Source organism: Mobula birostris, chromosome 2 (genome assembly GCF_030028105.1).
Source record: "Mobula birostris isolate sMobBir1 chromosome 2, sMobBir1.hap1, whole genome shotgun sequence".
Taxonomy (NCBI): Eukaryota; Metazoa; Chordata; class Chondrichthyes; order Myliobatiformes; family Myliobatidae; genus Mobula; species Mobula birostris.
Window position 1 is genome coordinate 152469970 of NC_092371.1, and position 25546 is coordinate 152495515.

Genomic DNA, 25546 nt, shown 5'->3' on the forward strand with positions numbered 1-25546 from the left:
TTTTAATATGTGTTAAGATTCTTTTTCTTTTCACTGGTCCATTAAGCCCGTTAACATTAAAACTCAAAAAATTCAATAAATTAGTCATTATTCTTAACAAAGTTACTCCAATCTAAAACATTATTTATCTTCTGAACTCTCATAGTTCCTTGGGGAATCTCTTTAAACTTCACCATGTTGCTATGTGTCTCCCTCCCAACCTTCCAGGCAGAAAGAAAAAAGAAGATAGAAAAAAAACAAAAAAAGAAAAAACAAAATACCCCCCCACTAATGTTGTGAATGAAAGGATACACAACACTACCCCCCTCCATTTTACGGGTCGTGGCAAAAGCCATGCTTGCACACATGACTAGCGTAGCAATCGATCAGTGCTTCTTCCAGCTCCCCCGCAACAAAAAAAACATTTTATTTATATATATATATATATATATATATATATATATATATATATATATATATATAGACAAAATAAGTATTACTATTCCCAACTAATATTCCTCCAGTTTTAACCTTTCTTACCTCCCTCGTATAATTAATAATATACTTATACATTCATCCAGCTTCAAAAATCCAACAAGTCCATTCTTTAACCCAATCTTCATCTTCAATCTATCTCGCTCTCCTGGGTTTGTTCTTGTATCTGGTGAATATTCAGAGAATCTCGCACAAACTGCTCTGCTTTCTGGTAGTCATCAAAAAATCTTTTTTCTCCACCAGGCAAAATAATCTTCAAGGTTGCAGGATAACACAGTGTAAATTGATAGCCATGATCCCATAGGGTATTTTTCCACTGGGTTAAGTTTCTTCCTTCTCTTCAAAAGTTCGTAACTTATATCAGGGTAGAAAAAAACTTTGTTCCCTTTAATTATCAATGGCCCTTTTCTATCTTTGGCAGCTCGAGCAGCTGCCTGTAAAATCCTTTCCTTGTCTTGAAATCTTAAGAATTTTATTAAAATCGATCGTGGATATTGGTCATCTTTTGGTTTTGGTCTTAAAGCTCTATATGCCCGCTCAATTTCAATTGGTCGAACCTCCGCTTCCATTTGCAAAACGTCCGGGATCCATCTTTGAAAAAATTCTATTGGTTTATCTCCCTCCGTACCTTCTTTAAGACCAACAATTTTAATACTATTACGTCTACTAAAATTTTCCAACATGTCCACTTTCTCCAAGAGTTGGTTTCTTTCCGAATTCCAGACAAGCAGATCATTTTCTGTTTTTTCCACTCTATCATTCATATGCCCCATTGCTCTTTCCATCTTCTGAAGCTTCTTATCCATTTTGTCCTGTCTTGCCATAATTTTATCATAGCACATCTCCGTATCTCTAAGCTCTTCTCTTACTTTTCTTAATTCAGCTGTTAACTGCAATATAGCGCCTCTCATATCTCTATCATCTCCTTTACTTCCAATCGCTTCCAATTCTTCCTCCTCCTCTTCATCTGTGTTCTCTGCAGAATCTAATTATGACTCTGAGTCATTTTCAATTGCAGTGGCTGTCGGTTCTTGTAGTTTGCGTTGTGTCGATTTGTGCATGTGCTCTTCTTTGCGCATGCACATTTCCGGTGTCTTCTTTGAAGAAGCCGTTACCACCGCCATTGCTCCCTGTTCTACCAAAGGAATCCAACCTGAGTCCGTGGCTCCATCGTTTCAGTAGGCCCTTTTTTCTTCCAGTCTCGCGGCTGCTTCGCAACAGCAGACTTCTTTTGTTGCGGTTTAGGAGGCATATCGTAAAGTAGTCTTACAAAGTTCATAAATAGTTTTCAGAAAATATTTACTAACTTTGTTTGTTTAAACGGTACTTTACTGATTTGTTGCGGGAGAGCTGGATTTATACGTCTCAATCCCACGTCATCACGTGACGCCCCCCGCCGAAGCAGTTTTGAGGGCTTCATTGCCTCATTAGACAGCTTGTCTCCACATATTACACACAGGGCTTGAAGCGTACGAGTCACAGGTTGCAACAAAGCCATATTTTATGTATGACTCGTCGTAGTTTCTGTTGAAGGAAGCTTTTTTTTTTTTTTTTTTGGCAGTCTTGGCCTCAGCTACCTCTGCGTTATCATCATCGTTACGCCTTTTATGACCCCTGCCACCTCTTCCAAAAAAAAAAACTCTCAATCGGTGTTTGTTTCTTACTCATCGGGTAGTTGTAGGTTAATGACCAACTGATAACCTCGCGTGCATAATGACCTCGTGTGCATTCAAGTTCAACAGTGGGCGTGACAGGGAATGAGGAAAGGCGCAGATGACTCGTACCGTTTCATATTGCCAAATCATATTGTTTCCTCGCGACCTTGTAGCACATGCTTTGCAGCCCGGTGTTTGAGGACCACTACCCTACTCCACCAGCTTCCACGCACAAGCAGCAGCACTGCAACAATGCTACCCCTCTCCCACTCACTTCAGCAAAATAAAGCATCAGCACCCTCTACCCACCAAGTAACCAATTGCAAATCCCCCAGGAAAGACTGCAATGCAGCAAAAATTAATTGTTCACCCGAAAATTCAACATACCATAGACACTCTCTCCCCCTGATAAAGGGAAAAAGAGATGTCCCCTTTCACAGAGAGAGGGGAAACATAATAAACCAACACTGATTTATGGAGTTAAAAGTCTGTCACATGTTCTTTTTCTTCTGAATTCTCCAACCCAAGAATCAGCAACAAAGTCCTCTCTCCACCGAGAGAGAAAGAACACGCTTCATCGAGTACAGAGACTCTGACAGCTGATCCGCTGATCCCCATGTTCTAGTTTTCTCCTGTGACACATCAGTTGGTGGCACTAGCATAGAAACTGCATGTCCACTGGGCCATGAAACCTTGGACCCATGAAGGCGCACTTGTCTTCTAGTCTACATCCTTGGGATTTTGAAATGCTGCCAGTTATGACCCCCCAGAAGCAGATCCCGCCACTGCAAAAACCCAAAGTCTGAGTGAAACTCTGGGTCAGCATCCTCAACAGAACCTCATCCATCCTGAAAAGAGAGACATCAAACTGAGTGATTGCTTGAGCAGGTAGACATTAAAGAAAGAGGATGTGCTGGAGCTTTTGGAAAGCATCATATTGGATAAGACACCGGGACCTGATAAGATATACCCCAGGCTACTGTGGGAGGCAAGGGGGGAGATTGCTAAGACTCTGGCAATGATCTTTGCATCTTCAACGGGGACAGGAGAAGTTCCGGAGGATTGGAGGGTGGCAGATGTTGTTCCCTTATTCAAGAAAGGAAGTAGAGATAGTGAATCTCACTTTAGTGGTTGGTGAGTTGATGGAGAAGATCCTGAGAGGCAGGATCTATGAACATTTGGAGAGGTATAATATGATTAGGAATAGTCAGCATGGCTTTGTCAAAGGCAGGTTGTGCCTTAAGAGTCTGATTGAATTTTTTGAGGATGTGACTAAACATGTTGCTGTAGTGTATATCAGAGGTCCCCAACCTTTTTTGCACCACGGATCGGTTTAATATTGACAATATTCTTGAGGACTGGCCAACCGGGGGGGGGGGGGGGGGGGGGGGGAGGAAGGGGTGTTCAAGTAGGGTTACACTCACCTCAGCATGTCTTTTACAGTTAGAGTTGCCAACTTCCTCACTCCCAAATAAGGGACAAAAGTAGCAGTCAAATCCTGGGACACTTTACCCCAGGAAAGACTACCATGACCATGAAGCCTTGCGTTCGCACCTGTGTGCGCATGCATGACGTGTGCATGTGATGTGTGCATGCGTGTACGTGCCAATTTTTTCCCCGCAAATCGGTTTTGCCTTCACCTTCCCGACTATACTGTATGTAGGTTATTTCTGCTTTATATAGGCTGTGTATGTATCATATCATTCCTGCTTTTACTATATGTTAGTGTTATTTATTTTTGGTTTTATGTGTTATTTGGTATGATTTGTTAGGTTATTTTCTGGGTCTGGGAACGCTCAAAAATTTTTCCCATATAAATTAATGGTAATTACTTCTGTGCTTTACGCCATTTCGGCACGAAAAGTTTCATAAGAACGCTCTACCTTAGCGGGGAAATATGGGACAAGGGCGGTCCCATATGGGACAAACCAATTTAGCCCAATATACCGGATGTCCTGGCAAATACAGGACAGTTGGCAACCCTGTGTTCACGTTCAACAGTGCATGACAGGGAATGAGGAAAGGTGCAGCTGACTCATATCATTTCCTCGAGGCCCAGTAGCACCTGCTTTGTGGCCCGGTGGTTGGGGACCGCTGGCCAAGAGGATCCCTGAAGCATCCAGTTGATCCTGTGATCTCTGCCTCAGATCTCTTGAACATCTTTCAAGAGAATAAACACTTGCAAGGCAGCAGGCCCCAATGGTGTACCTGCTAGGGCTTTGAAAACCTGTGCCAACTAACTGGCAGCTGTGTTCAAAGATATTTTCAATCTCTCATTGCTACAGTCAGAAGTTCCCACCTGCTTCAAAAGGACAGCTGTCAAACCAGGGCCCAAGAGGAGCAGGGTGAGCTGCCTTAATGACTATCATCCAGTAGCACTCATATCTAAGGTGGTGAAGTGATTTGAGAGGGTGGTCATGGCTAGGATAAACTACTGCCTAAGCAAAGACTTGAACCCACTGCAATTTGCCTATTGCCACAATAGGTCTACAGCGGATGTGATCTCATTGCCTCTTCTTGCAGCCTTGGGTCACATGGACAATGCTAATACTTATGTCAGAATCCTGTTTATTGACTGCAACTCAGCCTTAAACACAACCATTCCTACAGGTCTGATCAAAAAGCTCCAAAACCTGGGCCTCTGTACCTTCTTCTGCAACTGGATCCTCGACTTCCTCACCCAGAGACCCCAGTCTGTGCGGATTGAAAATAATACTTGCACCTCACTGACAATCAACACTGCTGCACCTCAGGGATGTGTGCTTAGCCCGCTGCTCCACTCTCTCTATACCCATGACTGTGCGGCTAGGCATAGCTCAAATACCATCTATAAATTTGCTGACGACACAACTATTGCTGGTAGAATTTCAGGTGGTAACGAGAAGCTGCACAGGAGTGAGATAGATCAGCAGGTTGAGTGCTGTTGCAGAAAAAACCTTGCCCTCAATGTCAGTGAGGCCAAAGAATTGATTGTGGACTTTGGAAAGGGAACACCCACCAATCTTCCTCGGGGGATAGGCAATGGAAAGGTGAGCAATTTCAAGTTCCTGGATGGCAATATCTCTGAAGATCTATCCTGGGCCCAACATATTGATGCAGTTACACAGAAGGCACAATAGCAGCTATACTTCATTAGGAGTCTGAAGAGATTTGGTACATCACCAAAGACTCCAGCAAATTCCTACAGATGTACCATGGAGAGCATTCTGACTGGTTGCATCTTTAAGGAGCAATGCCTCAAATAGGCAGCATCCATCATTAATGACCCCCTCATCCAGTACGTACCTTCTTCTCATTGCTACTATAAAGGAGGAGGTACAGAAGTGTGAAGACACACACTCAGTGATTCAGGAACAGCTTCTTCCCCTCCGCCATCAGATCTCTGAATGGACAATAAACCCATGAATACCACCTTGGTATTTTTTTCTCTTCCTTGCATCACTTATTTAATTTAACTTTTTAAATATATACTTACTGTAATTTACAGTTTATTATGTACTGCAATGTCCTGCTGCCTGTTAACAAATTTCACACAATATGGCAGTGATATTAAACCTAATTCCGATTGTGATCACCAGTTCCTCTACAAAACCCTCTGTCACCTGTCATTTCTCATTCCCAATAGGACAGGGGTCCCTAACCTTTTTTTGCACCGCGGACCGGTTTAATATTGACAACATTTTTGTGGACTGGCTGACCGGAGGGGGGTGTTCAAGTAGGATTAAACTCATTTCAATATGTCTTTCACAGTTAGGGTTGCCAACTTTCTAACTTCCAAGTACGGGACAAAAGTAGTAGTCAAATCCTGGGACACTTTACCCCAGGAAAGACTACCATGACCATGAAGCCTTGCATGGGCACCTGTGTGCGCTTGCCTGATGTGCGCATGCGCGTATGTGCCAATTTTTTGCCCGCTAATCGGTTTTGCCTTCATCTTCCCGACTACAATGTACATACATTATTTCAACTTTATATGGGCTGTGTATTTATCATATCATTCCTGCTTTTACTATATGTTAGTGTTATTTATTTTCGGTTTTATGTGTTATTTGGTATAATTTGTTAGGTTAGTTTTTGGGTCTGGGAACGCTCAAAAATTTTTCCCATATAAACTAATGGTAATTGCTGCTTCGCTTTACGCCATTTCAGAACGAAAGGTTTCATAGGGACGCTCTACCTTTGCAGGGGAAATACGGGACAAGGGCAGTCCCGTATTGGACAAACCAATTTAGCCCAATATGCGGGATGTCCCAGCAAATACAGGACAGTTAGCAACCCAATGTTCAAGTTCAACAGTGCATGACAGGGAATGAGGAAAGGTGCAGCTGATTCACATCATTTCCTCACGGTCCGGTAGCACATGCTTTGCAGCCCGGTACCGGTCCGCGGCCCGGTGGTTGGGGACCACTGGTGTATATAGATTTCAGCAAGGCTTTTGATAAGATAGATAGATAGATATACTTTATTGATCCCGAGGGAAATTGGGTTTCGTTACAGCCGCATCAACCAAGAATAGAGCATAAATATAGCAATACAAAAACCACAAACAATCAAACAACAATATGCAAACTATGCCAGATGGAAATAAGTCCAGGACCAGCCTATTGGCTCAGGGTGTCTGACCCTCCACGGGAGGAGCTGCAAGTTCGATGGCCACAGGCAGGAACAACCTCCCGTGACGCCCAGAGTTGTATCTTGGTGGAATATGGCCGGAGTCCAACAGCAAAAAGTTCAATATCTGGTCTACAAACACGTTCCTTGATCGTAATATGACCAGGATTGAACCATAAGTTACCCCATGCAGGGCTTATTTTGAAAGTAAGGAGGCATGGGATCCAAGGGGACTAGAATTTTTGGATCCAGAATTGGCTTGCCCACAGAAGGCAAAGAGTGGTTGTAGGTGGATCATATTCCGCATGGAGGTCGGTAAACAGTGATGTGTCTTGGGGATCTGTTCTGGGACCCCTTCTCTTTGTAATTTTTATAAATGACCTGGATGAGGATGTGGAGGGATGGGTTAGTAAATTTGCTGATGACATAAAGGTTGGGGGTGTCGTGGATAGCGTGAAGGGCTGTCAGAGGTTAGCAGCGGGACATTGATAGGATGCAAAACTGGGCTGAGAAGTGGCAGGTGGAGTTCAACCCAGATAAGTGTGCAGTGGTTCATTTTGGTAGGTCAAATATGATGGCAGAATATAGTATTAATGGTAAGACTCTTGGCAATGTGGAGGATCAGAGGGATCTTGAGGTCCGTGTCCATAGGACACTCAAAGCTGCTGCACAAGTTGACTGTGTGATTAAGAAGGCATACGGTGCATTGCCCTTCATAACAAGGGATTGAGTCCAAGAGCTGAGGTGTAATGTTACAGCTGTATAGAACTCTGGTCAGATCCCACTTGGAGTATTGTGCTCAGTTCTGGTCACCTTACTACAGGAAGGATGTGGAAACTACAGAAAGGGTGCAGAGGAGATTTACAAGGATGTTGCCTGGGTTGGGGAGCATGCCTTATGAGAATAGGTTGAGTGAAATTGATCTTTTCTCCTTGGAGCAACGGATGATGAGAGTTGACCTGATAGAGGTGTATAAGATGATGAAAAGCATTGATCGTGTGGACAGTCAGAGGCTTTTCTGCAGAGCTGAAATGGCTAACATGAGAAGGCACAGTTTCAAGGTGTTTAGAAGTAGATACAGAGGAGATGTCGGGGTAAGTTTTTTTTGCAGAGAGTGGTGAGTGCATGGAATGGGCTGCCAGCGACTGTTGTGGAGATGGATACAGTAGAGTCTTTTAAGAGGCTGCTGGAGCTTAGAAAAATAGAGGACTATGAGTAACCCTAATTAATTTCTAAAGTAAGTACATGTCCAGCTCAGCATTGTGGGCTGAAGGGCCTGTATTGTGCTATAAGTGTTCTGTGTTACTATGTTTGTATCAAAGGTAGAATTTAAACTGTTTTTTGCAGAAGAACTCGAAGAATTCACCATTGAGTGCTGTTGTAACTCCGCTTCTATATCTTTGCCAATGATCTAGATGATAATGTGGTTAACTGGATCATCTCATTTGCTGGTGACACCAAGATTGAGGGTATAGTGGAGAGTAAGGAAGACTTCCAAAGCTGCAGCGTAATCTGAACCAGCTGGAAAAATGGGCTGAAAAGTGGCAGATGGAATATTATGCAGCCAGGTGTGAGGTGTTGCTCTTTGGGAGGACCAACCAGGATAGGTCTTGTACAGTGAGTGGCAGGAGTGTGGTAGAACAAAGGGATCTGGGAATACAGGCCCATAATTCATTTAAGTGGCATCAAAGGTAGGTAGAGTCATAAAGACAGCTTTTGGCACATTGGCCATCATAGATCAAACTATTGAGTACAGGAGTTGAGATGTTATGTTGAAGTTGGATGAAATGTTGGTGAGTCCAAACTTGGAGCATTGTGTGCAGTTTTGGTCACTTGCCTATGGGAAAAATGTAAATAAGATTGAAAGAGTACAGAGAAAATTTACAAGGATGTTGCCAGGGCTGGAGGACCCGATTGAATAGGTTAGAACTTTATTCCCTAGTACATAGAAGATTGAGAGGAGATTTGATAGAGGAGTACAAAATTATAAGTGGTATAGAAAGGGTAAATGCAAGCAGGCTTTTTCCACTGAGGTTGGGTGAGACTAAACTAAAGATCATGGGTTAAGGGTGAAAGCTAAAATGTTTAAGGGGAACATGAGGGGAAGCATTTTTACTCAGAGGGTTGAGAGTTGCCAGTGCAAGTGGCAGAAGGAATTTTGATTTTAACGTTTAAGAGAATTTTGGGTAGGTACATGAATGGGAATGGTATTCAGACTATGGTCCGGTTGCAGTTTGACGGGAGTAAGCAGTATAAATAGGTTAGCACAGACTAGATGGGTTGAAGCTCCTTTCTGTGCTGTAGTTTTCTATGGTTCAAAGGTTCAAATAGCCATGAACTACAAAAAAGAGAAGACATGCATGCTCCTCCCTGCACGAAAAGGAAAAAGGAACAAAACTCACAAACCTTACACCCCCTACCCCCTCCCTCATAGAAAAGCTAACTCATTAACCACACAGAAAATGGCTGCTGGAAGGTCAAACCCCAAACTCCCAAGTCCTCCCTCAAAGAACAGTGACAATAAAATCAAACCCTCAACCCCCTTCCCCTCAGAAACAACGACAATAGTAGCAAATCCCCTAACTCCTTCTCTCACACACAAATCGCCTACACAGAAAAACAACAAGAACATCTGATGCCAAATCCCCAAACTCTCCCTTGCACAAAAATGAACATAACTCACTGGGAACCCCAACCCACCAATCAGCAACAAGAAAGAATGCAGAGATAACTGAAGGAGTGCAATATAAATAGTGTAATAAGTAAGTACAGTCTAATAATTACATAGGATTCTATCCTCATAAAATTTGCACTCTGATCTGGGCAGCATCATGGACCTTCTGTACCTTCTCTAAAGCTTCCACATCCTTTCTGTAATGAGGTGACCAGAAACCATAGAAACCATAAACTATGACAATCTTCTACATAATCTACCACTCCACCTCTGCATAGTTACTAAACAATCCTTCTACTTCCTTATTCACGTCATTTATAAAAATCACAGAGCAAGGGTCCAAGAACAGATCCTTGCAGAACACTACTGGTCACTGACATTCAGACAGAAAACCTTTCTTCGACAACAACCCTCTATCTTGAATTGGCAAGCCAAGCCAATTCTGAATCCATACAGCCAAGTTTCCTTGGATTCCATGCCTCCTGACTTTCTGAATAAGCTTACGTAGGGAACATCATCAAATACTGTATTAAAATCTATATACAACACATCTCGGGCTCTACCTTCATCAATATGCTTTGTCACATCTTCAAAGAATTCAGTCAGGGCTGGGAGGCATGACCTACGCATCACAAAGCCACGCTGACGATCTCTAATCAGACTATGTTTCTCTAAATGGTCGTAATCCTGCCTCTAAGAATCTTTTCCAATAGTTTGGCCACCACTGAAGAAAGATTCACAATAATGTGAATCTTATGAATCAATGATAATGACAAATCATTTCCTTTATTGATTCAATTTATCTGACCTTGTGGCAGAGTATGAACTGGTAAACAGCATCACAGTTTGCAAACATCTGAAAAAGAATCAGAGGAAAAACTAAACTTTCCAGATTCATGGAAGCTTTGTCATTAGAACAATGATGGTTAAATATTTTCAGAGCATGACCCTTTCCAAGCCATGGAAAAGCTTGTTCCTTCCTGGGAATCAAGTCAAAGTATACCCTTTTCCGATAGTCAGAGGTTAGAGGAAGAGTTAAAATTATCCCATTGTATTACAAAATGAGAAAGGCAGACATGGTTGGAGACCAGGGTAGTGGAAGTCTATCAATAGAGATACTTCCTATAAATTGCTAAATGTGTTGAAAGCTGTATTTGATATCACTGATCTGTTTTCCATTCTGATAAAAGAAATTCCCCATCTTTGAAAACTGGCTAGAATATATTGGCATCAATGGATTTTGGAGAGCTGATTGGCCAGAAATGTGGACACAAGGCATGGCAATACCCACGATCCTACTCAGCAGCAGAAAATACTTCAGGGGGCCAATTGGCAGACTCCTGCTTCTCTTTCTATGTTCTTACATGAATGACTGATCTAATTTGTCAGCAGTGTAAAGGCTTGCTGCTGAGATTTAGTTGTTCAGGCCTCCTGTTGTTACATCAACCAGCATTACACAGGATTATCTGAAGTAATTCTTGAACAATTGACACACCAATGTTCAGCAGACTTTGACTGATTAACTGCCTACAGTTAAATTAATTGCCGCTGCCAATTTCTTTATGCTGGCACTTACTCTGAGTTTCTGTGTTCACAACATGACACTTCAGTGTTTCAATTCAATGCAGAAAGTGCATTCAAAATGCTTGTGATCAAGCTTTGCACACAATTCTTTCCACTCCTGGAGTATGTTTAGAACTAGTAGCATTGCTCTGATCTTCATCCCATCTTGTAAAGCACAGACAATGGATGTGTTGAAACAGCTTTGCTGGAGCATGTAACGTAACTCAGGAAACCTATGTCATACCTATTGATATTCCTCCTGAACATTACTGCTGTTTCCAGACATTTGTAGCTGAGCATTTCCAAAGTATCTGCTGAAAACTGAAGCACCCTTTCTGTAAAAGGCAATTTTCAAAGTTGTTAGTACGTCAAAGAAAATTGCTAACAATCTTTTAAAAATATATTACAGAAAATTGATAACCATATATTCAAATCACACTGCGGCAGCTGGAGAATTTAATTGAAGTTATGAAATTGTTCATGAACAGTTAGTTCCCACAAGCCATCAGGCTGATCAATAATTCCACCCATTAGCTCACCCCATCACCACTAGCTACAAATCAGCCACCCCTCTCTACATCCTTTGCGCCCCCCCCATGCACAGCCACTTTGCACTTGCGTTCCACAGCCCATACCTACACTAACACAATCACTGTCCTACCATATTTTCATGAGCCCTGCTGCTACCTAGTAGAGTTACCTAGCTTCACTTTATGTACATGCAATCAGACTATGTATATACAGGGTGTATGGGGTGTCCAGGGAGGTGAAGCACCTCGGGTGAAGGGGCTTGTCATGTCCATTTTGGGGCAGCTCACTCACCTTTGGTCCCCACCGGACCTTCAGCTCTCACCTGTGGCTCCAAGTAGCTGTTTGCATGTGACAGCAGCCACACCCTGAAACACTGCTTCAACATATGGGCTAAACCATGCGAGAGTAGCTGGTGGCCTCGTACCCCAGTGAGGTAAGGACACGCCTGTTCTAGCATGCAAAGTCAGCTCTGGCAGACTGGACAGTGAGATCCAATGGCCAGAAATGCAGTTCTGCAATGCTCTGTGGAGAGCAAAGGGCATGACAAAGCACAGAAGATGTCCTGGCCATCGATGCAACCAAGGAAGACACCAGTTGGTTGTACCACTGTACCCAGCCTTCTGAGGTCAAGAGAGTGGAATTGTCTCAGTGCAATGACTTTCCCATTTTAAAAACGCTCCTGTACAGGTTTCCTGTCATCATCGGACATGATGGACAGCCACCATCTATAAAAGCTAATCTAATTTACATATGGACGCACTCAAACAATTACTTGAACATTGTGTTTTGTAAGGTTACTTTTATGTTTATATTTATTGTTTTTATTTTTTTATTGTGTTCTTTATGCTTATTGTGTTCTTATATGCTACATCAGATCCAGAGTAACAATGAATTTTTTTTTTCTTTTACACTCATGTACTCAAATGACAACAAACAATCTTGAATCTTGAGATTGAAATAACTCTAGAATAAGAAGTCAGTATTTGTAAAAATAACTAAAGGATCCCAGAAAGGCTAACTCTGTTTCTCTGTAACTCTGAAGCTGCCTGACCAACTGAATTTACAGGCTTTCCTGATTTTATTTCAAACTTCCAGCTTCTGCAGTTTTTGATCTTCACAAAATGATTTTTTTTGTTGTAAAAACCCAAATGGATTCACCAGTGGTTAGCCTGGAAGTGACCTGGCAATGCAATTGATTTTGAAATGGCCTCTGAAATGACAGTGAAAATTAGGAATTGGACAGTAACTGTTGGGGGTGAATTAACTACTAAAAACAGTGATTTCTTCTGTTAAACTATCATTAGTAAATTTGCGTTAGAGGTTAATGAAGAACTGCATATGCTGTACATTGCTAGTCTTAATGCTGCCCGCATGAAGTCTTCTTCTGTGAAGCAGCATTAACTTCCTAACGAACCTGGTGAAGACCCACAAAACAGATAAATGCGTGCTATTGTGTAGTTTATATAAAAACTTCCTCTAGTTGAGCACCTTCACTCCATCTGCAACAAGCCAGATTTCTCAATGGCCAACAATTTTATTTCTAATCCCCATTCCCATTCTGACATGTCAGTCCATGGCCTCCCTTACTGCTGTGATGAGCCCATTCTCAGGTTGGAGGAGCAACACCTCATGCTCCATCTGAGTAGCCTCCAATCTGATGGCATGAATATTGATTTCTCTCCCCTCCCTGTCTCTCTTCTTCCATTCCCTATTCTGTCTCCCCTATTAGCTCTTCTCTTTTCCTCACCTGCCTATCAACTCCCTCTGGTGCCCCTCCTCTTCCCTTTCTCCGATGGCACAATCTTCTCTCTTATCAGATTCCTCCTTTTTCAGTCTCTAACTTTTTCCACCTATCACCTCCCAGCTAATCACTTCATCCCCCTTCCCCCACCCACTTTTACCTTCCTCATCATCTGACTTCACCTATCACCTTCCAGCCTGTACTCTTTCCCCTCCCTTACCACCTTATTCTGGTGTCTTTCCCCTTCCTCCCCAGTCCTGTTCTGGGCCCGAAACATGAACTCTTTATTTTTTCCATAGATGCTGTCTGACCTGCTGAAATCCTCTAGTATTTTGTGTATTACTCTGGATTACCAGCATCCAATGAATCTCTTGTGTTCTACAAGACGAAACTTGTTCCTTGAGTTTCAATTACACAATAGAGTCAATAGTATAATATTGTATGTTAGACCATAAGACATAGAAGCAGAGTTAGGCCATTCAGCTCATCGAGCCCGCTCCACCATTCCATCACAGCTGATTTCAGATCCCACTCAACCATGTACACCTGCCTTCTCGCCATATCCTTTGATGCCCTGACCAATCAGGGAATGATCAACTTCCACCTTAAATATGCCGACAGACTTGGCGTCCACTGCAGTCTATGGCAGAGCATTCCATACATTCACTACTCTCTGGCTAAAGAAATTGCTCCTTACCTCTATTCTAAAAGGTTACCCCGCAATTTTGAAGCTGTGTCCTGTAGCTCTGGATACTCTCACCATAGGAAACATGCTCTTCACATCCACCCTATCTAGTTCTTTCAAACTTCGGTAGGTTTCAATGAGAATCCCCCGTATTCTTCAAAAATCTTGTGCATACAGGCCCAAAGCTACCAAAGGCTCTTCATATGTTACCAACATGCTGAAAGTGCAGCATAAATGCATCATTGATATAAAATACCAGATACTAGATCACTGAGATAAAAACATAAAATATTTAAAATACTCAGCAGATCATGCAGTACTTAAGAAGAGAAAATTAGAGTATTAACAATCATCAAGCTGAAATATTAATTTTGCACCTTTCTTCCCAGATTCTGTCTAACCTGCTAAATGTTTCCAGTATCTTAATTTCTTTTAATCTAGAGTAAGGGCACAGTAACCAAGGGAATGCAACCCTTCATCCTAACCGTTTAGCCTCCTCAAACTCCCCTTCACTTGCTCCAGTAGAAAGGACCCTCATTGCATCTTAGATTTTGTGATTGATCTATAACTTCAAGCATTCAAAGTGCATTGTGAGATTCACGCTGTTGACTATTTGACCCATTCACTCTGTCTGGAAGCAATGCACACCCCCACCACTGCACCACACAATACAACAGTAAGCCTGAACAGATTCACATTCAGTCTAAAAGCTGGATGATGCTGAACTTCCCAAAGCCGGGAATCAGAGACAGTAGAGGAAAATGGGACTGTATTGCCAAGGCAAACCTAAGTCATGTTGGGAACAAGGCATCAGTCATGGAAAGCAGGGATAACAAGGTTGATCAAATAATTTTGGATTCTAGATCATGCCCCTCCTGGACCAATAACAATGCAGCACTCAAATTCTGACAGGTATTTACCTGCCCTTCTACCTCTGGAAGTGACTGAAACCTTCATAGCAATACCTAGATCACATCAAAAATGGGAACAGGGCTCTTTTCCTTATTGTAGAGCGTTGACTTCCATGTTCAAAAGGCTTGAATCAGGTGTGTGCACTGGACGCTGAAATGGATACAACTTGTGGAGATGATACAAGAGTACAAAGTGGAAGTGCTTGTAAGTAAATGGTTCAGAGTTCTTTTGATTTTAAGAAAGATCACTTATTGGTAGCTTTCGTGTTTATGCTACTACTCAGAATTAATGCAAATAAATTGCTGTCTTTTAACAAACTTGTTTTTGTGTGTTTTTTTTTCTTTTTGCTGAATAAGAGACATAGTGTTCCTGCCTCAGGTCCAATGGTTCAATCTCAGCCAACACTCAGAAGCTCTGAGAAAGTAGTGTTTGTATGACTGCTACCTTTGGAACTGAGGGCCTATGTTCACCTGGGCCTCTGTTACAAAGTGGGCAATGAAACAAAATCATGTTACTTAGTGTCTTGGCAGCATTGCTGGGAGTCAACTACCACAAATATTATGCTAATATTTCTCCTTCTGCAAATGCAGCTTCAAGTTTTATCTCCTATTCTCATGTTAGATCTCCAGCTTATCCAGTTTTTTTATGTATATTAGGAGACACAACAGTCACTAGGAGGGGATTCTCTCATTGAGGAGAGGAAGGAGAAGGAGGAGGGGAAGAAATAGAGCTCTCAGCCTAAGAATACTTCATTTAATTACTCTTGCACTTTATTGATATTTATTTTTGCAATAAAATATATTCATAAAATGCATAAGGAAGTACAGTGTAATCAGTATGTTTCTTTGGTAACTCTCAGAGTCATAGAGATGTACAGCATAGAAACAGGCCCTTCAGCCCATCATGTCCATGCCAATACCATTTAAACTGCACTCCCACTGACCTACACTGGGACTGTTGTGTCCATGCATAACTGTATATCAATTAAATAAAAGTAAACCAACACGGGAAATGGCTTTAGCAGGTGTATTCACATGGCAACGAGAGAGAGCAATCTGTGTGCATAGACAACAGCACATGCACAGACAACAAATCAATATGTAGAGCTGGGGGGTGGGCAGGGGTTGCCATTGCTCTAAAGGAAATAGACACATACTTCCTCTCCCATATAAAACTGTATATACACATAGCATTCGATTTCCCTTCCATAAACCCATATTCCAGATAAACATGCTTTCACAATAACAGTCCATAACTAACATCACATCGCGGCTGCTCCAAAATGATATCGTATTTGTTAAGTAGGTACCGTGCACAATCCTGATTTGATGGAGACAGACGTGAGGAGCACGGAGGAACATCTGGAGAAACTTTTGAAATGCCTGCTTCGCTGCCGTTGCTACTGTGCGATCAAGAATCACCGGAGGGGAAGGCCCCAAATCCTCGGCTTTGCCTATTGCCTGTTGCCGGGGCTGGGGTTGAAGCGCTCGGCAGAGATGGTGCTCGGTGTTGGAGGCTGGTCGGAGGCTCGAAGTTTTCGGACGGACTCAAGAGTCGGTTGTGGTTGGGTGCTTCCAGGGTGCTGCATCGGCAAGTTTGTGGTGCTGGAAGCTCATGGCAGGAAGAGAACTTCTCTTCCTTCTACCGTCTGCATAAGATGATGGGACTTTGGAGAGATATTGAGACTTTTTTTTTTACCATGCCCATGGTCTGTTCTTTATCAAATTACGGTATTGCTTTGCACTGTTGTAACTATATGTTATAATTATGTGGTTTTGTCTTTTTTTCAGTCTTGGTTTGTCTTGGATTTCTGTGATATCATTCTGGAGGAATATTGTATCATTTCTTAATGCATGCATTACTAAATGACAATAAAAGAGGACTGCGTGTCTTCATAATCTAATCTAAGGGTTCAGTCTTTCGGGTGGTGCACTGTTTCTTTCAGGAGTGGCATTATGCTTGGCAGGTGTCTTGTCCAAAACAACATTCTCGGTTTCTAGTATCACATTGTTGTCAGTGACATCATCACCAGGAGGTAAGTCCAGTGATGGTAATGTGTCCACCTTGTTTGCTGCAGTTGACTAGGTGTGTTCTTCAGTTGAACATCCAGTATCTGGTCCACATGAGGTCTCCATGTCTAATCTCCAACATTTACTGATCACCAACATCAGTGGTCCAGTTTAATAACTATCCTATCGGGTGTCCAGTTGTCTTCTCGGTAATCATGCCACAGGACTTCCTGTCCGACCTCGAAGCTCTTTGCTGCTTCACTTGGCAACTGGCTGAACTGTTTATTCTGCACTTCCCTCTGTAGATCTGGTTTCAGGAGGTCTGTGTGAGATCTCAGATTTCTGTTCATGAACAGCACTGCAGTTGTTTGATTTGTCATCGCATGAACAGAGTTCCGATACACGAAAAGGAAGTTGTCCACCTTATGCTGTAGAGAAACGTCCTCCTTCTCCATTGCTTTAATGGACTACTTGAAGGTTTGGATAAAGCTTTCAGCTAACCCATATGTTGCTGGGTGGTGAGGAACTGATTTGAAATGTCTGATGCCATTTTTCTTCTTGAACAGTTGGAATTCTTCTAATGTGTATTGTGCTCTGTTGTCACTCACAATTTATTCTGTAAGCTATTTCTGGCAAAAATAGTTCTTAGAGCGGAGATTATCTTTGCTGATGTGGTTGACTTCATTGGTATAACCTCTGGCCACTTTGAATGAGCATCCTCAGCAATCAGAAACATGGAGTCCATGAATGGCCCTGCAAAGTCAATAAGTACTCTTTTCCATGGTGACGATGGCCACTCCCATGGGTATAGCGCTCTTTGTGGGGGTGAGTTTTGAACCTTTTGGCATCCTGAACAGCTTTTAGCCAAGACTTCAATCGGTTTATCGATTTTCTTCTCAAACACCTTCTGATTAGCATTAAGCAGTTGTGCCTGTCTCTGGTTAGTGCTACCATTTAGGCTGCTGTTGCCTGTTGATGCCACACTGAGAACTCATCCAATTGCATCCAGAAAGTGCCGGGACTCCACTTTTCAATACATACAGCTCTAACTGCTGTGTTTGGTATCCATACCTTCAGTTTGCCTTTGGGAGACACTTTTTCACCTGTGTAAGTCTTTAGCATCACTGGTCTTCTCTAATGGAGTCTCAGAAAACAGTCTGTTGTCGTCATCCTCTGGAATTATGGGTAAAGTTGACCCTGTATCCAGCTCCATTTTCAGTTTTAAACCGGATACACCTATTGTGATCCAAATGATTTAGTGATCTGTTTCAGTTATACTATGCAGTTTTAGGCATGACAGTTTAACTTTGTCAGACTCTATGTTGTCTGATTCTGTTTTACATTTGGTAACATTATACATTTGTTTAATTTTGTGTTTTGTGACTTTTCAATCGGTTGTACTTTTTGTCCGCCTTGCACATTCTCTCCATGTGACCTTGTCTGTGACACTTCCTGCAGAATTTTTCTTTGAACCATCAGTTATTTGCATCATGGGAGGATTTGCCACATCGATAACAATTTTGGCTTTTTGCACTATTCAGGGACATTTTGTCCATTTCACATTCTAACCTATATTGTAATGGTCAATGCCCATTTCTAAGGCTAGGGCTCTTTCTGCCAGTATCCTTGTTTGAGTGCTTTGACAATGCAAGCACTCAAACAAGCCTGACCCTTAATACATCAGAGAGTCCATCTCTAAAGTCACTGCACTGGGAAAAATTTGCACAGTTCTGCAATGTATTCAGACAGTCTTTTATCTTTTGACTGTTTCCTTCTGTAAAATCTAAACCCCTCAGCTATTACCAGTGGTTTAGGGCTCAAGTGATTTTGTACAATTGTAATAAATTTGTTGAATGTATTGCTTGCTGGCTTTTCATGGGTTACTAGGTTGCATAAGAGACTGTACATCCTTGCACCTTTAAGCTAAAAGGTGTATGGGATTTATTCTGCACCTCCACATTGTTCACATTACAATACAGTTCAAACTTCTCAATATATGACTCCCAACCTTCATTAGCATTATCAAATTCGTCAACTTTCCTGAATGAAGCCACTCCCCGTTACTTTCACTTCAAATTCAACGTGTCTTTCACTATTATTATGCACTGTACTCACGCATTTGTTTGCATCTCCGACAGCTTTCTTGTGCTGTTTAACTCTCACTGTTTGTCCCGTAACTGCTGGTGCAGTTTCTGATATTTTCTGACATCCAGGTTAGCATTTGTCATCAATTTGTTGTGTCTGTGCACAGCTACATATCTATCAAATAAAAGCACACACATGGGAGATGGCTTTAACGGGTGTATTCATATTGCAAACAGAGAACAATGTCTGTGTGCGGACAACAGATCAAAACCTAGTGCTTAAAGAAATAGATCCATACATTACAGGGACCATAGCTCTCCTTAGCCCTCCTATCCAAACTTCTCTTAAATGTTGAAATCAAGCTTCCATGGACTACTTGTGCTGGCAGCTCATTCCACACTCTCATGACTCTCTGAGTGAAGAAGATTCCCCTCATGATCTCCTTAAACTTCTCACTGTTCACACTTAAGTCTTGAACTCTGGTTGTTGTCCCACTCAAACTCAGTGTAAAATGCATGCAGGCATCTATACCCCTCATAATTTTATATGTCATCAAATCAGTGCATTCATTGTGTCCCACCGAAACTCAGTGTAAAATGCATGCTTGCATTTGTACCCCTCTTCGTTTTATGTGTCATCAATTCAGTGTATTCATTGTATCATCAAGTTAATGAATTTTACTTGCAAGCACCAATACAACACATGTGGCCTTCTCTGAACAATTTACCATTCTAGTATTAGAGAGACTGGTACACTCGATACAACCCCTCAGTGTCCTGTGGCAACGGGACCTTAGATTGAAATCCTTCCCAACAATGTCTTTGTGATGGTTATGTGGATCATCCCATAGCACATGCTCCTGCAGCCTGGAATGTGCTAGTTAGAATTATTCACTCATTGCATTTGGTTGGACTTAAAGACCATCAGATTTAAGCAGACCAAGGAGTGTCTTTCATTGTTGATACCTTCCAGTAGTAACTGATGTTTTTTTTCCAGTATGTATTCCCTAGAACAATGCATAGACTAGAGAATCTTCCATGATGTAACTGCTTGGGATGAACCTTGAGAAGAACCCCACATCCTTTCTCTGATCTTCTTGGCAAGTGCACAGTCCACAAAGAGCTGGTCAGTCATCTCATCCACACTAGAGCTGCCACAAAGGCCATATATGTTAGGAATGAGATCCTGAACGTGTTCTTGCATTTGAATAAGATCATGCTTCAGCTGTAACTTCCAGTCAGAGGAAGGGCCATACTGCCAGTAGCTATCAAACTGACAGTTACAATGAACTCATCTGAGTCTGGCTACTTTCCCTGCTGGAGCTGAAGTTATTGGCAACACCTCACAGCTTTCCATCCTTAGTTGCATAATGGAGATCTCCATGCTGTGAAAGCTGACTACATTTCACTCTCTCCTGCCAGAGACCAGCAGGTGAATAGAATGTGCAGCTTTGCTACCTCTGACTGCATGTCAACCCTGCCCTTTACTGGAGCCAAAAGACATTCAAATCTGTTAACTAACCCCCCTCTTCCAAGGAACAAACACTCAGTGGAAACATTTATTCTGCTTTTCTTCCACAGTAGCTCTCTGACCTGCAGAGTGCTCCCACAACTTTTTAAATTTGTATTTCCTAGCATCCACAATTTTTGCTTTTGTATAAATCTAATATCTTCAGGGCTTGCTTTACATGTTGAAGGTGAGTGCAGCAATACAGTAAGTGATGACTGACATCTAATTTACATGTGAGCACTGATAAATTTGTTCTGAGGTTTTCTTAGGTGCACTAGGGAGCCACCTAGAGGGAAACCAGGAATTGATTGTAATATTGAACCGTGGACTCCTATTTTAAAAAATATATATTCAAATAAATGATAAGAAATGTGTAATGTGTAACTAAATGAATGACATCTATTTTACCTTTTGCTAAAAGCTAAATTGACCTAAGTTGGTATTAAAATGAATTAGGATCAGCATAAGAAAATTTGGCATACTGTATCTATATTTTAAAAGATGAGTTTCATACTCCATTGAGTTTGGCTTGTTTTACATTCATAAAGCAATTGTCATGTAAAAGGAAATTAGGTAAAACTATAGTTAACGGACAGGAGGAAAATTAAAGGCTTGAGCTTATACTATTGGCAGATTATACACCAGGAATGAAGGTGATGTGATATGAGATAAGGTCTGAAGCTCTCACCATTCTCTCACAGCCAAAAGAACACTGCACTTAGAGGACAACTTGCCTTTAATAAGTACGAGCAAATTTTAACTGTTCTTGGTCAATTGATAGTTCAGTCAGCATCGGCTGGTTCCTGAACAAACAGCAGAAATGGCCTTCTGTTGAAGCAACACTGTAAAATTAATCAAACATTGTGGTGCTGTATACCTTCTGGAAGCTATCACCTTCAGGCCATACAATATTTAATATGAGTAAGTATTAATTTTATGGAGAGTATGTCTGTGGCAAATATTGAAAAACAAAACTTAAAATATTCTTATTGATATGGGTTATACCTGTCAGTAAATGTGCTTAAAATAATTCCTTATATGCTATTTGTTTTATAAAACATTGTTGCTTGACGATTTAGATTCTTATACCACCTTATAAGGAAAGACTCAGTTAAGGAAAATAATATGTTAAATAACTGCAGACCTAAAGAACTCGCTGAGTCATAGCTTGATTATTCAGTCTGATTTTAACCAGCTCCATGTTCAAGCATATCCCCCATCTTATTAAAGTAATCAAACCAGAGAAATTAAATATTCCCTTTCTGCTGTAGTTAATATTCCCAGTGCCTGGATCCAAGCCACAGTTATTTTTTTGTCAATCATCTTATTACTTATGTTTGATCAAATAGCAAACTGAATACACAGCTTGGATGGTGCTGTTAAATATGTGAAATGCACAGAATGAATACGGTCAGCCATGCCCGTTTCCTTTTGACTTATTACCTTTCATTACTACAGGAGCAAAGGAAGCAATTAAAAACAAAAAAAAAACAGTTTGAAAATCTGACAATTAAAAAAAATTGTGATCTAGTGTTTTGTACATTGACTGGCTTCACACTTGGAAACACATTGTGTTCCTTCTGGTTAACCTCTTTCTCCTTTCAGTTCTGTCCTTGTTCCACTTGAGTAGGCATGAACAATAGAGGAAACAACAAACAAACTGATTTACACCCTTAAAATAATAATTTCTTAATGTGCGTGGCTTAATTCTACATTTTGTCATTTTTTTTCCTGGAGCTCTTATTATATTTATATTAACAGGACTCTGGAAAAGGGCAAATGTTATCTTTGGATGTGCTATGCTTTTTGTTTTTAGAAACATTGCAATTCCCTTCCAGTAGAATGAACGGATCAAAGCCATAAACTGTCAGCATACTGGGAAGCCCTTCAGAAATCATGAGGTTCTGGTGTCTATCTCACTGCTCAGCCAATTACCTTGTAGAAGGTAAGTGCTCCTGGAAACAAGCAAGTGCCTCTCCATTCTGTGTAACAATAGGGACTTGAAAGCACTGATGATGAATAAAGCCTGACTCTGGTGCTTAAAGGGCCTGAAAGCTGTTTATTTGCTTCAGTGCATTGGAGAAAACAGCTTTTAGCAATGAGCTAGAGATAAAATCGGAGTCCAAGGTGCCTCCAACTGGCAATACATAAACACTGAAAGTGATTCACAACTTAGAGGTGAAAAACACAAGCCTTTTAATGTGCTTCTGGTGGGGGAAAGGTCAGGAGCAATGACTTATTTTGCCTTGCTGAAGACAGGGTTATGTCAGACTGGGATCTATGTGCCATTTGATGACAAGGTCATGGATGGAAGGATGTTATCTGTGAGAAGGCAAAGGATTTGCTGGGTTTTGTGGCTCTGTAGATGAGAGATTTCTGAGAGGGGAGATTCAGCATTGGAATTATAAATGCATTGCACTAGATTGAATGTGATAGAGTGAAGATTTGTGTGAGTCAGTCAAATGCAATGAATTGGATGGGAAGTTTGTTTGTTGCTTCCATTATGATGGGCATACTGATTGAATCTAGGATGGAAGAAGAGAGAAAATTTAACTTTGTACAGGGATCAACAAACCAAGGAAATTAGAATTGAATCAATAAAGATAAATTGAACTGGTAACCAGCATCAAGATTCTGGCAACCAGCATGAAGATTCGAACATTGAGGATAGAAATAGGGAAGGAAAGGAGTGTGATATTTGATGGATGGGTGCATGAAGGGGCTTGACATATGGTCGTAATTTCTGTGGACATATACTGTGGATGAAAAACAAAGTGGTAAAACAAAAGCGATAGCAGAATTTCAGACAGAAAAGGCTATGAGGTTGGTTTGTTATAGTTCATGTAACATAAATACAAAACAGTTACCAATGAATGATAAATTATTAATGGATGATCTCATTGGACTATGGTTGAACCTCCATGGTCCAACATATTAACAAACATAACCATTCTCTTTTTAAGGTGGCCCTTAAAGATATGCTTGCTTCTAATTATGTGAATGGGTTAGCTAAGGAATGGTACAGTAATTCCATTGGTCAGTCAAACTATAACTGCCGCAATGAAGCAAGTTCAAAGTAAATTCAGTATCAAACTACATATATGTCACCATATACAATCTTGAGATTCATTTTTTGTGTGCGTACTCAGAAAATCCAAGCAGCATAATAGAATCATTGAAAGACTGCACCCTACAGAGCGGATAAACAACCGGCGTGCTAAAGGTAAAAACTGTGCAAATACAACTAGAAAAATAATAATATTAAATAAATAAACAATAAATATCAAGAATCTGAGATGAAGAGTCCTTGAGAATGAGTGCATGGGTTGTGGAAACAGTACAATATTGGGGCAAATGAAGTCGAGTGAAGTTATCCTCACTGGTGATTGAGGGGTAATACTATTTCTGAATCTGGTGGTGTGAGTTCTCAGCTTCCTTATTCCTGATGACAGCAGCAAGAAGAGAACATGACCTGGGTGATGGCTGCTGCTTTCCTGTGACAACGATCTGTGCAGATAGTGGGGAAGACTTTACCCGTGATTGACTAGGCCATATCCATTAGTTCTTGTAGGATTTTCTATTCTCAGGCATTGGTGTTTCCATACCAGGCTGTGATGCAAACAGGCAATATACCCTCCACCACAATTCTATAGAAATTTGTCAGTACTAGATATCATGCTGAATCTTCGCAAACTTGTGGTGCACCGGTGCTGATGGAGATTGTGCAGATGTTGTTGCCAATCCAAGCTGAGTAGAGTCCACAAGTGAGGAAATCAAGAATCCGATAGCACAAGGAGGTGAGAGACCAATTTCATGAAGTTTATTGATGAGTTTTGAAGGGATGATAGAGTTGAATGGTGAGCTATAGTCGGTAAGGTATATCCTGATGTGTGCATGTTTGCTGTCAGATATTCCAGGGCTGAGTGAAGAACTAATGAAACACCACTTGAGCTGGTGAGCAAATTGAAGTGGATCCAAGTCTCTTCTCAGGCAGCAATTAAGGTGTTTAATCAACAACCTCTCAAAATACTTAATCAGAGTGGATGCATTTGGGTGATAGTCATTGAGGCAGTTCCATGTTCTTGGGCACTGGCTTGAATCAGGTGGCTACCTCAGACAGACCAAGTGAGAAGTTAAAAATATCAGTGAACACTCCAGCCAGTTGATCAGCACTGATCTTTAGTATTCAGCCAGGTATCCCATCTGGGTCACATGCATTCTATGAGTTCACCCTCCTGAAGGATGCTCTCATGTTGACTTCGGAGACTGAAACCACAGGATCATCCAGGATGTCATGCACCAAACTGACTTGTTGTAAAATGGTTGTTGTATCATATCAAATTCTTCAACTTTGAATTGCAGTGTTTCATTACCAAGGACTTTCAGGTACAATATATTACACTTTTTGAAACTTCAGAATATTCTAAACCATTTTGCCTCTAATGAAATCAAAACACACATAACCCTGAAAGAACTCATCAGATTAGGCATCAATGGAAATGAATAAACAGACAATGTCTCAGGCCAAGGACTTTCATCAGGACATTTTTGACGGCCCTATTCAGTATTGTTGCAGGACAAGATATCGAGTTGAAGACTTCTGACTTACACATTTTGGCCTTTAGCTCTCTTATAGATAGGAGGGCACTTTTGTTAAATGGAAAGATGTTTCTCCTCCTACTCGTGCACAATGGTTATGCGACGTTCTGTCATGTTTAGATTTAGAGAAGATTCGTTGTTCAATTTCTGAATCTCGTCAAGACTTTCAAACATTGTGGGGACCCTTTCTGAATTATTTTCAAAACCCTCAATTCATTGTTTAAATTTAGATGTTGGCTATTATTAATTTTTATTATACGAGAAGTTATTTTACCGTTTTTTCTCTTTAATAAACAACTTCGGTCTTGGTAGGGGTTAGACTCTTTTTTTGTAATAAATTAGTATATTTCAATATAACCTTTATTAACCTACATGAATATGGGGTAATGAGATTGTTATTATGAATAGATATAATGTAATTGTTTTTTTTTACCTTTATATATACTTTCTTGTACTCTGTATTCTTCTATGTAGAAACTAATAAAAATATTGAAAGGA